We start from the raw sequence: 15,730 nt of genomic DNA on the forward strand, positions 1-15,730 counted from the left end.
ATATGTTTTAATGGGCAGGTACCATCACGAATTTGTTTATCGAATTTGTTTATGTTTCCTTACTTTTTCAAAGTCACTGTGCATTTGCAATATGTTTCAATGGGCAGGTACCATCACGAATTTGTCATGCTCAAAAAATTTTAGATGTATTTTTTTTTGTTTCTTACTTTTTCAAAGTCACTGTGCATTTGGAATATGTTTTAATGGGCAGGTACCATCACGAATTTGTTTATCGAATTTGTTTATGTTTCCTTACTTTTTCAAAGTCACTGTGCATTTGGAATATGTTTTAATGGGCAGGTACCATCACGAATTTGTTTATCGAATTTGTTTATGTTTCCTTACTTTTTCAAAGTCACTGTGCATTTGCAATATGTTTCAATGGGCAGGTACCATCACGAATTTGTCATGCTCAAAATTTTTTAGATGTATTTTTTTTTGTTTCCTTACTTTTTCAAAGTCACTGTGCATTTGGAATATGTTTTAATGGGCAGGTACCATCACGAATTTGTTTATCGAATTTGTTTATGTTTCCTTACTTTTTCAAAGTCACTGTGCATTTGCAATATGTTTCAATGGGCAGGTACCATCACGAATTTGTCATGCTCAAAAAATTTTAGATGTATTTTTTTTTGTTTCTTACTTTTTCAAAGTCACTGTGCATTTGGAATATGTTTTAATGGGCAGGTACCATCACGAATTTGTTTATCGAATTTGTTTATGTTTCCTTACTTTTTCAAAGTCACTGTGCATTTGCAATATGTTTCAATGGGCAGGTACCATCACGAATTTGTTTATCGAATTTGTTTATGTTTCCTTACTTTTTCAAAGTCACTGTGCATTTGCAATATGTTTCAATGGGCAGGTACCATCACGAATTTGTCATGCTCAAAAAATTTTAGATGTATTTTTTTTTGTTTCTTACTTTTTCAAAGTCACTGTGCATTTGGAATATGTTTTAATGGGCAGGTACCATCACGAATTTGTTTATCGAATTTGTTTATGTTTCCTTACTTTTTCAAAGTCACTGTGCATTTGCAGTATGTTTCAATGGGCAGGTACCATCACGAATTTGTCATGCTCAAAAAATTTTAGATGTATTTTTTTTTGTTTCTTACTTTTTCAAAGTCACTGTGCATTTGGAATATGTTTTAATGGGCAGGTACCATCACGAATTTGTTTATCGAATTTGTTTATGTTTCCTTACTTTTTCAAAGTCACTGTGCATTTGGAATATGTTTTAATGGGCAGGTACCATCACGAATTTGTTTATCGAATTTGTTTATGTTTCCTTACTTTTTCAAAGTCACTGTGCATTTGCAATATGTTTCAATGGGCAGGTACCATCACGAATTTGTCATGCTCAAAATTTTTTAGATGTATTTTTTTTTGTTTCCTTACTTTTTCAAAGTCACTGTGCATTTGGAATATGTTTTAATGGGCAGGTACCATCACGAATTTGTTTATCGAATTTGTTTATGTTTCCTTACTTTTTCAAAGTCACTGTGCATTTGCAATATGTTTCAATGGGCAGGTACCATCACGAATTTGTCATGCTCAAAAAATTTTAGATGTATTTTTTTTGGTTTCTTACTTTTTCAAAGTCACTGTGCATTTGGAATATGTTTTAATGGGCAGGTACCATCACGAATTTGTTTATCGAATTTGTTTATGTTTCCTTACTTTTTCAAAGTCACTGTGCATTTGCAATATGTTTCAATGGGCAGGTACCATCACGAATTTGTCATGCTCAAAATTCAAACTTTACTTTGCTCAAACTATACCTTGGTCAACTTGTATTACATATTTCTTTTTGTTTTACTTGTGCATAAGGCATATGTTTTCTCCATTTGCAATATGATGTCATAGGAAGTCAAAAGTCAAAGTCAAAAGTAAATATTTTCCTCCGTGCACCTGGTGATCTGAAATGTGCACCTGGTGACCTGAAATGTGCACCTGGTGATCTAAAATATGCAACTGGTAACCCAAAAAAAAAATTTTGGGATGTTTTTTTGTTTATGTTTCCTTACTTTTTCAAAGTCACTGTGCATTTGCAATATGTTTTAATGGGCAGGTACCATCACGAATTTGTCATGCTCAAAATTCAAGCTTGTGATCTAAAATATGCAGCTGGTTACCCAACATTTTTTGGGATGTTTTTTTGTTTATGTTTCCTTACTTTTTCAAAGTCTCTGTGCATTTGCAATATGTTTTAATGGGCAGGTACCATCACGAATTTGTTTATCGAATTTGTTTATGTTTCCTTACTTTTTCAAAGTCACTGTGCATTTGCAATATGTTTCAATGGGCAGGTACCATCACGAATTTGTCATGCTCAAAATTTTTTAGATGTATTTTTTTTTGTTTCCTTACTTTTTCAAAGTCACTGTGCATTTGGAATATGTTTTAATGGGCAGGTACCATCACGAATTTGTTTATCGAATTTGTTTATGTTTCCTTACTTTTTCAAAGTCACTGTGCATTTGCAATATGTTTCAATGGGCAGGTACCATCACGAATTTGTCATGCTCAAAATTTTTTAGATGTATTTTTTTTTGTTTCTTACTTTTTCAAAGTCACTGTGCATTTGGAATATGTTTTAATGGGCAGGTACCATCACGAATTTGTTTATCAAATTTGTTTATGTTTCCTTACTTTTTCAAAGTCACTGTGCATTTGCAATATGTTTCAATGGGCAGGTACCATCACGAATTTGTCATGCTCAAAAAATTTTAGATGTATTTTTTTTTGTTTCTTACTTTTTCAAAGTCACTGTGCATTTGGAATATGTTTTAATGGGCAGGTACCATCACGAATTTGTTTATCGAATTTGTTTATGTTTCCTTACTTTTTCAAAGTCACTGTGCATTTGCAATATGTTTCAATGGGCAGGTACCATCACGAATTTGTCATGCTCAAAAAATTTTAGATGTATTTTTTTTTGTTTCTTACTTTTTCAAAGTCACTGTGCATTTGGAATATGTTTTAATGGGCAGGTACCATCACGAATTTGTTTATCGAATTTGTTTATGTTTCCTTACTTTTTCAAAGTCACTGTGCATTTGGAATATGTTTTAATGGGCAGGTACCATCACGAATTTGTTTATCGAATTTGTTTATGTTTCCTTACTTTTTCAAAGTCACTGTGCATTTGCAATATGTTTCAATGGGCAGGTACCATCACGAATTTGTCATGCTCAAAATTTTTTAGATGTATTTTTTTTTGTTTCCTTACTTTTTCAAAGTCACTGTGCATTTGGAATATGTTTTAATGGGCAGGTACCATCACGAATTTGTTTATCGAATTTGTTTATGTTTCCTTACTTTTTCAAAGTCACTGTGCATTTGCAATATGTTTCAATGGGCAGGTACCATCACGAATTTGTCATGCTCAAAATTTTTTAGATGTATTTTTTTTTGTTTCCTTACTTTTTCAAAGTCACTGTGCATTTGGAATATGTTTTAATGGGCAGGTACCATCACGAATTTGTTTATCGAATTTGTTTATGTTTCCTTACTTTTTCAAAGTCACTGTGCATTTGCAATATGTTTCAATGGGCAGGTACCATCACGAATTTGTCATGCTCAAAAAATTTTAGATGTATTTTTTTTTGTTTCTTACTTTTTCAAAGTCACTGTGCATTTGGAATATGTTTTAATGGGCAGGTACCATCACGAATTTGTTTATCGAATTTGTTTATGTTTCCTTACTTTTTCAAAGTCACTGTGCATTTGCAATATGTTTCAATGGGCAGGTACCATCACGAATTTGTTTATCGAATTTGTTTATGTTTCCTTACTTTTTCAAAGTCACTGTGCATTTGCAATATGTTTCAATGGGCAGGTACCATCACGAATTTGTCATGCTCAAAAAATTTTAGATGTATTTTTTTTTGTTTCTTACTTTTTCAAAGTCACTGTGCATTTGGAATATGTTTTAATGGGCAGGTACCATCACGAATTTGTTTATCGAATTTGTTTATGTTTCCTTACTTTTTCAAAGTCACTGTGCATTTGGAATATGTTTTAATGGGCAGGTACCATCACGAATTTGTTTATCGAATTTGTTTATGTTTCCTTACTTTTTCAAAGTCACTGTGCATTTGCAATATGTTTCAATGGGCAGGTACCATCACGAATTTGTCATGCTCAAAATTTTTTAGATGTATTTTTTTTTGTTTCCTTACTTTTTCAAAGTCACTGTGCATTTGGAATATGTTTTAATGGGCAGGTACCATCACGAATTTGTTTATCGAATTTGTTTATGTTTCCTTACTTTTTCAAAGTCACTGTGCATTTGCAATATGTTTCAATGGGCAGGTACCATCACGAATTTGTCATGCTCAAAAAATTTTAGATGTATTTTTTTTTGTTTCTTACTTTTTCAAAGTCACTGTGCATTTGGAATATGTTTTAATGGGCAGGTACCATCACGAATTTGTTTATCGAATTTGTTTATGTTTCCTTACTTTTTCAAAGTCACTGTGCATTTGCAATATGTTTCAATGGGCAGGTACCATCACGAATTTGTCATGCTCAAAATTCAAACTTTACTTTGCTCAAACTATACCTTGGTCAACTTGTATTACATATTTCTTTTTGTTTTACTTGTGCATAAGGCATATGTTTTCTCCATTTGCAATATGATGTCATAGGAAGTCAAAAGTCAAAGTCAAAAGTAAATATTTTCCTCTGTGCACCTGGTGATCTGAAATGTGCACCTGGTGACCTGAAATGTGCACCTGGTGATCTAAAATATGCAACTGGTAACCCAAAAAAAAAATTTTGGGATGTTTTTTTGTTTATGTTTCCTTACTTTTTCAAAGTCACTGTGCATTTGCAATATGTTTTAATGGGCAGGTACCATCACGAATTTGTCATGCTCAAAATTCAAGCTTGTGATCTAAAATATGCAGCTGGTTACCCAACATTTTTTGGGATGTTTTTTTGTTTATGTTTCCTTACTTTTTCAAAGTCTCTGTGCATTTGCAATATGTTTTAATGGGCAGGTACCATCACGAATTTGTTTATCGAATTTGTTTATGTTTCCTTACTTTTTCAAAGTCACTGTGCATTTGCAATATGTTTCAATGGGCAGGTACCATCACGAATTTGTCATGCTCAAAATTTTTTAGATGTATTTTTTTTTGTTTCCTTACTTTTTCAAAGTCACTGTGCATTTGGAATATGTTTTAATGGGCAGGTACCATCACGAATTTGTTTATCGAATTTGTTTATGTTTCCTTACTTTTTCAAAGTCACTGTGCATTTGCAATATGTTTCAATGGGCAGGTACCATCACGAATTTGTCATGCTCAAAATTTTTTAGATGTATTTTTTTTTGTTTCTTACTTTTTCAAAGTCACTGTGCATTTGGAATATGTTTTAATGGGCAGGTACCATCACGAATTTGTTTATCAAATTTGTTTATGTTTCCTTACTTTTTCAAAGTCACTGTGCATTTGCAATATGTTTCAATGGGCAGGTACCATCACGAATTTGTCATGCTCAAAAAATTTTAGATGTATTTTTTTTTGTTTCTTACTTTTTCAAAGTCACTGTGCATTTGGAATATGTTTTAATGGGCAGGTACCATCACGAATTTGTTTATCGAATTTGTTTATGTTTCCTTACTTTTTCAAAGTCACTGTGCATTTGCAATATGTTTCAATGGGCAGGTACCATCACGAATTTGTCATGCTCAAAAAATTTTAGATGTATTTTTTTTTGTTTCTTACTTTTTCAAAGTCACTGTGCATTTGGAATATGTTTTAATGGGCAGGTACCATCACGAATTTGTTTATCGAATTTGTTTATGTTTCCTTACTTTTTCAAAGTCACTGTGCATTTGGAATATGTTTTAATGGGCAGGTACCATCACGAATTTGTTTATCGAATTTGTTTATGTTTCCTTACTTTTTCAAAGTCACTGTGCATTTGCAATATGTTTCAATGGGCAGGTACCATCACGAATTTGTCATGCTCAAAATTTTTTAGATGTATTTTTTTTTGTTTCCTTACTTTTTCAAAGTCACTGTGCATTTGGAATATGTTTTAATGGGCAGGTACCATCACGAATTTGTTTATCGAATTTGTTTATGTTTCCTTACTTTTTCAAAGTCACTGTGCATTTGCAATATGTTTCAATGGGCAGGTACCATCACGAATTTGTCATGCTCAAAATTTTTTAGATGTATTTTTTTTTGTTTCCTTACTTTTTCAAAGTCACTGTGCATTTGGAATATGTTTTAATGGGCAGGTACCATCACGAATTTGTTTATCGAATTTGTTTATGTTTCCTTACTTTTTCAAAGTCACTGTGCATTTGCAATATGTTTCAATGGGCAGGTACCATCACGAATTTGTCATGCTCAAAAAATTTTAGATGTATTTTTTTTTGTTTCTTACTTTTTCAAAGTCACTGTGCATTTGGAATATGTTTTAATGGGCAGGTACCATCACGAATTTGTTTATCGAATTTGTTTATGTTTCCTTACTTTTTCAAAGTCACTGTGCATTTGCAATATGTTTCAATGGGCAGGTACCATCACGAATTTGTTTATCGAATTTGTTTATGTTTCCTTACTTTTTCAAAGTCACTGTGCATTTGCAATATGTTTCAATGGGCAGGTACCATCACGAATTTGTCATGCTCAAAAAATTTTAGATGTATTTTTTTTTGTTTCTTACTTTTTCAAAGTCACTGTGCATTTGGAATATGTTTTAATGGGCAGGTACCATCACGAATTTGTTTATCGAATTTGTTTATGTTTCCTTACTTTTTCAAAGTCACTGTGCATTTGGAATATGTTTTAATGGGCAGGTACCATCACGAATTTGTTTATCGAATTTGTTTATGTTTCCTTACTTTTTCAAAGTCACTGTGCATTTGCAATATGTTTCAATGGGCAGGTACCATCACGAATTTGTCATGCTCAAAATTTTTTAGATGTATTTTTTTTTGTTTCCTTACTTTTTCAAAGTCACTGTGCATTTGGAATATGTTTTAATGGGCAGGTACCATCACGAATTTGTTTATCGAATTTGTTTATGTTTCCTTACTTTTTCAAAGTCACTGTGCATTTGCAATATGTTTCAATGGGCAGGTACCATCACGAATTTGTCATGCTCAAAAAATTTTAGATGTATTTTTTTTTGTTTCTTACTTTTTCAAAGTCACTGTGCATTTGGAATATGTTTTAATGGGCAGGTACCATCACGAATTTGTTTATCGAATTTGTTTATGTTTCCTTACTTTTTCAAAGTCACTGTGCATTTGCAATATGTTTCAATGGGCAGGTACCATCACGAATTTGTTTATCGAATTTGTTTATGTTTCCTTACTTTTTCAAAGTCACTGTGCATTTGCAATATGTTTCAATGGGCAGGTACCATCACGAATTTGTCATGCTCAAAAAATTTTAGATGTATTTTTTTTGTTTCTTACTTTTTCAAAGTCACTGTGCATTTGGAATATGTTTTAATGGGCAGGTACCATCACGAATTTGTTTATCGAATTTGTTTATGTTTCCTTACTTTTTCAAAGTCACTGTGCATTTGCAGTATGTTTCAATGGGCAGGTACCATCACGAATTTGTCATGCTCAAAAAATTTTAGATGTATTTTTTTTTGTTTCTTACTTTTTCAAAGTCACTGTGCATTTGGAATATGTTTTAATGGGCAGGTACCATCACGAATTTGTTTATCGAATTTGTTTATGTTTCCTTACTTTTTCAAAGTCACTGTGCATTTGGAATATGTTTTAATGGGCAGGTACCATCACGAATTTGTTTATCGAATTTGTTTATGTTTCCTTACTTTTTCAAAGTCACTGTGCATTTGCAATATGTTTCAATGGGCAGGTACCATCACGAATTTGTCATGCTCAAAAAATTTTAGATGTATTTTTTTTTGTTTCTTACTTTTTCAAAGTCACTGTGCATTTGGAATATGTTTTAATGGGCAGGTACCATCACGAATTTGTTTATCGAATTTGTTTATGTTTCCTTACTTTTTCAAAGTCACTGTGCATTTGCAATATGTTTCAATGGGCAGGTACCATCACGAATTTGTTTATCGAATTTGTTTATGTTTCCTTACTTTTTCAAAGTCACTGTGCATTTGCAATATGTTTCAATGGGCAGGTACCATCACGAATTTGTCATGCTCAAAAAATTTTAGATGTATTTTTTTTTGTTTCTTACTTTTTCAAAGTCACTGTGCATTTGGAATATGTTTTAATGGGCAGGTACCATCACGAATTTGTTTATCGAATTTGTTTATGTTTCCTTACTTTTTCAAAGTCACTGTGCATTTGGAATATGTTTTAATGGGCAGGTACCATCACGAATTTGTTTATCGAATTTGTTTATGTTTCCTTACTTTTTCAAAGTCACTGTGCATTTGCAATATGTTTCAATGGGCAGGTACCATCACGAATTTGTCATGCTCAAAATTTTTTAGATGTATTTTTTTTTGTTTCCTTACTTTTTCAAAGTCACTGTGCATTTGGAATATGTTTTAATGGGCAGGTACCATCACGAATTTGTTTATCGAATTTGTTTATGTTTCCTTACTTTTTCAAAGTCACTGTGCATTTGCAATATGTTTCAATGGGCAGGTACCATCACGAATTTGTCATGCTCAAAAAATTTTAGATGTATTTTTTTTTGTTTCTTACTTTTTCAAAGTCACTGTGCATTTGGAATATGTTTTAATGGGCAGGTACCATCACGAATTTGTTTATCGAATTTGTTTATGTTTCCTTACTTTTTCAAAGTCACTGTGCATTTGCAATATGTTTCAATGGGCAGGTACCATCACGAATTTGTTTATCGAATTTGTTTATGTTTCCTTACTTTTTCAAAGTCACTGTGCATTTGCAATATGTTTCAATGGGCAGGTACCATCACGAATTTGTCATGCTCAAAAAATTTTAGATGTATTTTTTTTGTTTCTTACTTTTTCAAAGTCACTGTGCATTTGGAATATGTTTTAATGGGCAGGTACCATCACGAATTTGTTTATCGAATTTGTTTATGTTTCCTTACTTTTTCAAAGTCACTGTGCATTTGCAGTATGTTTCAATGGGCAGGTACCATCACGAATTTGTCATGCTCAAAAAATTTTAGATGTATTTTTTTTTGTTTCTTACTTTTTCAAAGTCACTGTGCATTTGGAATATGTTTTAATGGGCAGGTACCATCACGAATTTGTTTATCGAATTTGTTTATGTTTCCTTACTTTTTCAAAGTCACTGTGCATTTGGAATATGTTTTAATGGGCAGGTACCATCACGAATTTGTTTATCGAATTTGTTTATGTTTCCTTACTTTTTCAAAGTCACTGTGCATTTGCAATATGTTTCAATGGGCAGGTACCATCACGAATTTGTCATGCTCAAAATTTTTTAGATGTATTTTTTTTTGTTTCCTTACTTTTTCAAAGTCACTGTGCATTTGGAATATGTTTTAATGGGCAGGTACCATCACGAATTTGTTTATCGAATTTGTTTATGTTTCCTTACTTTTTCAAAGTCACTGTGCATTTGCAATATGTTTCAATGGGCAGGTACCATCACGAATTTGTCATGCTCAAAAAATTTTAGATGTATTTTTTTTTGTTTCTTACTTTTTCAAAGTCACTGTGCATTTGGAATATGTTTTAATGGGCAGGTACCATCACGAATTTGTTTATCGAATTTGTTTATGTTTCCTTACTTTTTCAAAGTCACTGTGCATTTGCAATATGTTTCAATGGGCAGGTACCATCACGAATTTGTTTATCGAATTTGTTTATGTTTCCTTACTTTTTCAAAGTCACTGTGCATTTGCAATATGTTTCAATGGGCAGGTACCATCACGAATTTGTCATGCTCAAAAAATTTTAGATGTATTTTTTTTTGTTTCTTACTTTTTCAAAGTCACTGTGCATTTGGAATATGTTTTAATGGGCAGGTACCATCACGAATTTGTTTATCGAATTTGTTTATGTTTCCTTACTTTTTCAAAGTCACTGTGCATTTGGAATATGTTTTAATGGGCAGGTACCATCACGAATTTGTTTATCGAATTTGTTTATGTTTCCTTACTTTTTCAAAGTCACTGTGCATTTGCAATATGTTTCAATGGGCAGGTACCATCACGAATTTGTCATGCTCAAAATTTTTTAGATGTATTTTTTTTTGTTTCCTTACTTTTTCAAAGTCACTGTGCATTTGGAATATGTTTTAATGGGCAGGTACCATCACGAATTTGTTTATCGAATTTGTTTATGTTTCCTTACTTTTTCAAAGTCACTGTGCATTTGCAATATGTTTCAATGGGCAGGTACCATCACGAATTTGTCATGCTCAAAAAATTTTAGATGTATTTTTTTTTGTTTCTTACTTTTTCAAAGTCACTGTGCATTTGGAATATGTTTTAATGGGCAGGTACCATCACGAATTTGTTTATCGAATTTGTTTATGTTTCCTTACTTTTTCAAAGTCACTGTGCATTTGCAATATGTTTCAATGGGCAGGTACCATCACGAATTTGTCATGCTCAAAATTTTTTAGATGTATTTTTTTTTGTTTCCTTACTTTTTCAAAGTCACTGTGCATTTGGAATATGTTTTAATGGGCAGGTACCATCACGAATTTGTTTATCGAATTTGTTTATGTTTCCTTACTTTTTCAAAGTCACTGTGCATTTGCAATATGTTTCAATGGGCAGGTACCATCACGAATTTGTCATGCTCAAAAAATTTTAGATGTATTTTTTTTTGTTTCTTACTTTTTCAAAGTCACTGTGCATTTGGAATATGTTTTAATGGGCAGGTACCATCACGAATTTGTTTATCGAATTTGTTTATGTTTCCTTACTTTTTCAAAGTCACTGTGCATTTGCAATATGTTTCAATGGGCAGGTACCATCACGAATTTGTTTATCGAATTTGTTTATGTTTCCTTACTTTTTCAAAGTCACTGTGCATTTGCAATATGTTTCAATGGGCAGGTACCATCACGAATTTGTCATGCTCAAAAAATTTTAGATGTATTTTTTTTTGTTTCTTACTTTTTCAAAGTCACTGTGCATTTGGAATATGTTTTAATGGGCAGGTACCATCACGAATTTGTTTATCGAATTTGTTTATGTTTCCTTACTTTTTCAAAGTCACTGTGCATTTGGAATATGTTTTAATGGGCAGGTACCATCACGAATTTGTTTATCGAATTTGTTTATGTTTCCTTACTTTTTCAAAGTCACTGTGCATTTGCAATATGTTTCAATGGGCAGGTACCATCACGAATTTGTCATGCTCAAAATTTTTTAGATGTATTTTTTTTTGTTTCCTTACTTTTTCAAAGTCACTGTGCATTTGGAATATGTTTTAATGGGCAGGTACCATCACGAATTTGTTTATCGAATTTGTTTATGTTTCCTTACTTTTTCAAAGTCACTGTGCATTTGCAATATGTTTCAATGGGCAGGTACCATCACGAATTTGTCATGCTCAAAAAATTTTAGATGTATTTTTTTTTGTTTCTTACTTTTTCAAAGTCACTGTGCATTTGGAATATGTTTTAATGGGCAGGTACCATCACGAATTTGTTTATCGAATTTGTTTATGTTTCCTTACTTTTTCAAAGTCACTGTGCATTTGCAATATGTTTCAATGGGCAGGTACCATCACGAATTTGTTTATCGAATTTGTTTATGTTTCCTTACTTTTTCAAAGTCACTGTGCATTTGCAATATGTTTCAATGGGCAGGTACCATCACGAATTTGTCATGCTCAAAAAATTTTAGATGTATTTTTTTTTGTTTCTTACTTTTTCAAAGTCACTGTGCATTTGGAATATGTTTTAATGGGCAGGTACCATCACGAATTTGTTTATCGAATTTGTTTATGTTTCCTTACTTTTTCAAAGTCACTGTGCATTTGGAATATGTTTTAATGGGCAGGTACCATCACGAATTTGTTTATCGAATTTGTTTATGTTTCCTTACTTTTTCAAAGTCACTGTGCATTTGCAATATGTTTCAATGGGCAGGTACCATCACGAATTTGTCATGCTCAAAATTTTTTAGATGTATTTTTTTTTGTTTCCTTACTTTTTCAAAGTCACTGTGCATTTGGAATATGTTTTAATGGGCAGGTACCATCACGAATTTGTTTATCGAATTTGTTTATGTTTCCTTACTTTTTCAAAGTCACTGTGCATTTGCAATATGTTTCAATGGGCAGGTACCATCACGAATTTGTCATGCTCAAAAAATTTTAGATGTATTTTTTTTTGTTTCTTACTTTTTCAAAGTCACTGTGCATTTGGAATATGTTTTAATGGGCAGGTACCATCACGAATTTGTTTATCGAATTTGTTTATGTTTCCTTACTTTTTCAAAGTCACTGTGCATTTGCAATATGTTTCAATGGGCAGGTACCATCACGAATTTGTTTATCGAATTTGTTTATGTTTCCTTACTTTTTCAAAGTCACTGTGCATTTGCAATATGTTTCAATGGGCAGGTACCATCACGAATTTGTCATGCTCAAAAAATTTTAGATGTATTTTTTTTGTTTCTTACTTTTTCAAAGTCACTGTGCATTTGGAATATGTTTTAATGGGCAGGTACCATCACGAATTTGTTTATCGAATTTGTTTATGTTTCCTTACTTTTTCAAAGTCACTGTGCATTTGCAGTATGTTTCAATGGGCAGGTACCATCACGAATTTGTCATGCTCAAAAAATTTTAGATGTATTTTTTTTTGTTTCCTTACTTTTTCAAAGTCACTGTGCATTTGGAATATGTTTTAATGGGCAGGTACCATCACGAATTTGTTTATCGAATTTGTTTATGTTTCCTTACTTTTTCAAAGTCACTGTGCATTTGGAATATGTTTTAATGGGCAGGTACCATCACGAATTTGTTTATCGAATTTGTTTATGTTTCCTTACTTTTTCAAAGTCACTGTGCATTTGCAATATGTTTCAATGGGCAGGTACCATCACGAATTTGTTTATCGAATTTGTTTATGTTTCCTTACTTTTTCAAAGTCACTGTGCATTTGCAATATGTTTCAATGGGCAGGTACCATCACGAATTTGTCATGCTCAAAAAATTTTAGATGTATTTTTTTTTGTTTCTTACTTTTTCAAAGTCACTGTGCATTTGGAATATGTTTTAATGGGCAGGTACCATCACGAATTTGTTTATCGAATTTGTTTATGTTTCCTTACTTTTTCAAAGTCACTGTGCATTTGGAATATGTTTTAATGGGCAGGTACCATCACGAATTTGTTTATCGAATTTGTTTATGTTTCCTTACTTTTTCAAAGTCACTGTGCATTTGCAATATGTTTCAATGGGCAGGTACCATCACGAATTTGTCATGCTCAAAATTTTTTAGATGTATTTTTTTTTGTTTCCTTACTTTTTCAAAGTCACTGTGCATTTGGAATATGTTTTAATGGGCAGGTACCATCACGAATTTGTTTATCGAATTTGTTTATGTTTCCTTACTTTTTCAAAGTCACTGTGCATTTGCAATATGTTTCAATGGGCAGGTACCATCACGAATTTGTCATGCTCAAAAAATTTTAGATGTATTTTTTTTTGTTTCTTACTTTTTCAAAGTCACTGTGCATTTGGAATATGTTTTAATGGGCAGGTACCATCACGAATTTGTTTATCGAATTTGTTTATGTTTCCTTACTTTTTCAAAGTCACTGTGCATTTGCAATATGTTTCAATGGGCAGGTACCATCACGAATTTGTTTATCGAATTTGTTTATGTTTCCTTACTTTTTCAAAGTCACTGTGCATTTGCAATATGTTTCAATGGGCAGGTACCATCACGAATTTGTCATGCTCAAAAAATTTTAGATGTATTTTTTTTGTTTCTTACTTTTTCAAAGTCACTGTGCATTTGGAATATGTTTTAATGGGCAGGTACCATCACGAATTTGTTTATCGAATTTGTTTATGTTTCCTTACTTTTTCAAAGTCACTGTGCATTTGCAGTATGTTTCAATGGGCAGGTACCATCACGAATTTGTCATGCTCAAAAAATTTTAGATGTATTTTTTTTTGTTTCTTACTTTTTCAAAGTCACTGTGCATTTGGAATATGTTTTAATGGGCAGGTACCATCACGAATTTGTTTATCGAATTTGTTTATGTTTCCTTACTTTTTCAAAGTCACTGTGCATTTGGAATATGTTTTAATGGGCAGGTACCATCACGAATTTGTTTATCGAATTTGTTTATGTTTCCTTACTTTTTCAAAGTCACTGTGCATTTGCAATATGTTTCAATGGGCAGGTACCATCACGAATTTGTCATGCTCAAAATTTTTTAGATGTATTTTTTTTTGTTTCCTTACTTTTTCAAAGTCACTGTGCATTTGGAATATGTTTTAATGGGCAGGTACCATCACGAATTTGTTTATCGAATTTGTTTATGTTTCCTTACTTTTTCAAAGTCACTGTGCATTTGCAATATGTTTCAATGGGCAGGTACCATCACGAATTTGTCATGCTCAAAATTTTTTAGATGTATTTTTTTTTGTTTCTTACTTTTTCAAAGTCACTGTGCATTTGGAATATGTTTTAATGGGCAGGTACCATCACGAATTTGTTTATCAAATTTGTTTATGTTTCCTTACTTTTTCAAAGTCACTGTGCATTTGCAATATGTTTCAATGGGCAGGTACCATCACGAATTTGTCATGCTCAAAAAATTTTAGATGTATTTTTTTTTGTTTCTTACTTTTTCAAAGTCACTGTGCATTTGGAATATGTTTTAATGGGCAGGTACCATCACGAATTTGTTTATCGAATTTGTTTATGTTTCCTTACTTTTTCAAAGTCACTGTGCATTTGCAATATGTTTCAATGGGCAGGTACCATCACGAATTTGTCATGCTCAAAAAATTTTAGATGTATTTTTTTTTGTTTCTTACTTTTTCAAAGTCACTGTGCATTTGGAATATGTTTTAATGGGCAGGTACCATCACGAATTTGTTTATCGAATTTGTTTATGTTTCCTTACTTTTTCAAAGTCACTGTGCATTTGGAATATGTTTTAATGGGCAGGTACCATCACGAATTTGTTTATCGAATTTGTTTATGTTTCCTTACTTTTTCAAAGTCACTGTGCATTTGCAATATGTTTCAATGGGCAGGTACCATCACGAATTTGTCATGCTCAAAATTTTTTAGATGTATTTTTTTTTGTTTCCTTACTTTTTCAAAGTCACTGTGCATTTGGAATATGTTTTAATGGGCAGGTACCATCACGAATTTGTTTATCGAATTTGTTTATGTTTCCTTACTTTTTCAAAGTCACTGTGCATTTGCAATATGTTTCAATGGGCAGGTACCATCACGAATTTGTCATGCTCAAAAAATTTTAGATGTATTTTTTTTGTTTCTTACTTTTTCAAAGTCACTGTGCATTTGGAATATGTTTTAATGGGCAGGTACCATCACGAATTTGTTTATCGAATTTGTTTATGTTTCCTTACTTTTTCAAAGTCACTGTGCATTTGCAATATGTTTCAATGGGCAGGTACCATCACGAATTTGTCATGCTCAAAATTTTTTAGATGTATTTTTTTTTGTTTCCTTACTTTTTCAAAGTCACTGTGCATTTGGAATATGTTCTAATGGGCAGGTACCATCACGAATTTGTTTATCGAATTTGTTTATGTTTCCTTACTTTTTCAAAGTCACTGTGCATTT

Source organism: Oncorhynchus mykiss, chromosome 26 (assembly GCF_013265735.2).
Source record: "Oncorhynchus mykiss isolate Arlee chromosome 26, USDA_OmykA_1.1, whole genome shotgun sequence".
Classification (NCBI taxonomy): domain Eukaryota; kingdom Metazoa; phylum Chordata; class Actinopteri; order Salmoniformes; family Salmonidae; genus Oncorhynchus; species Oncorhynchus mykiss.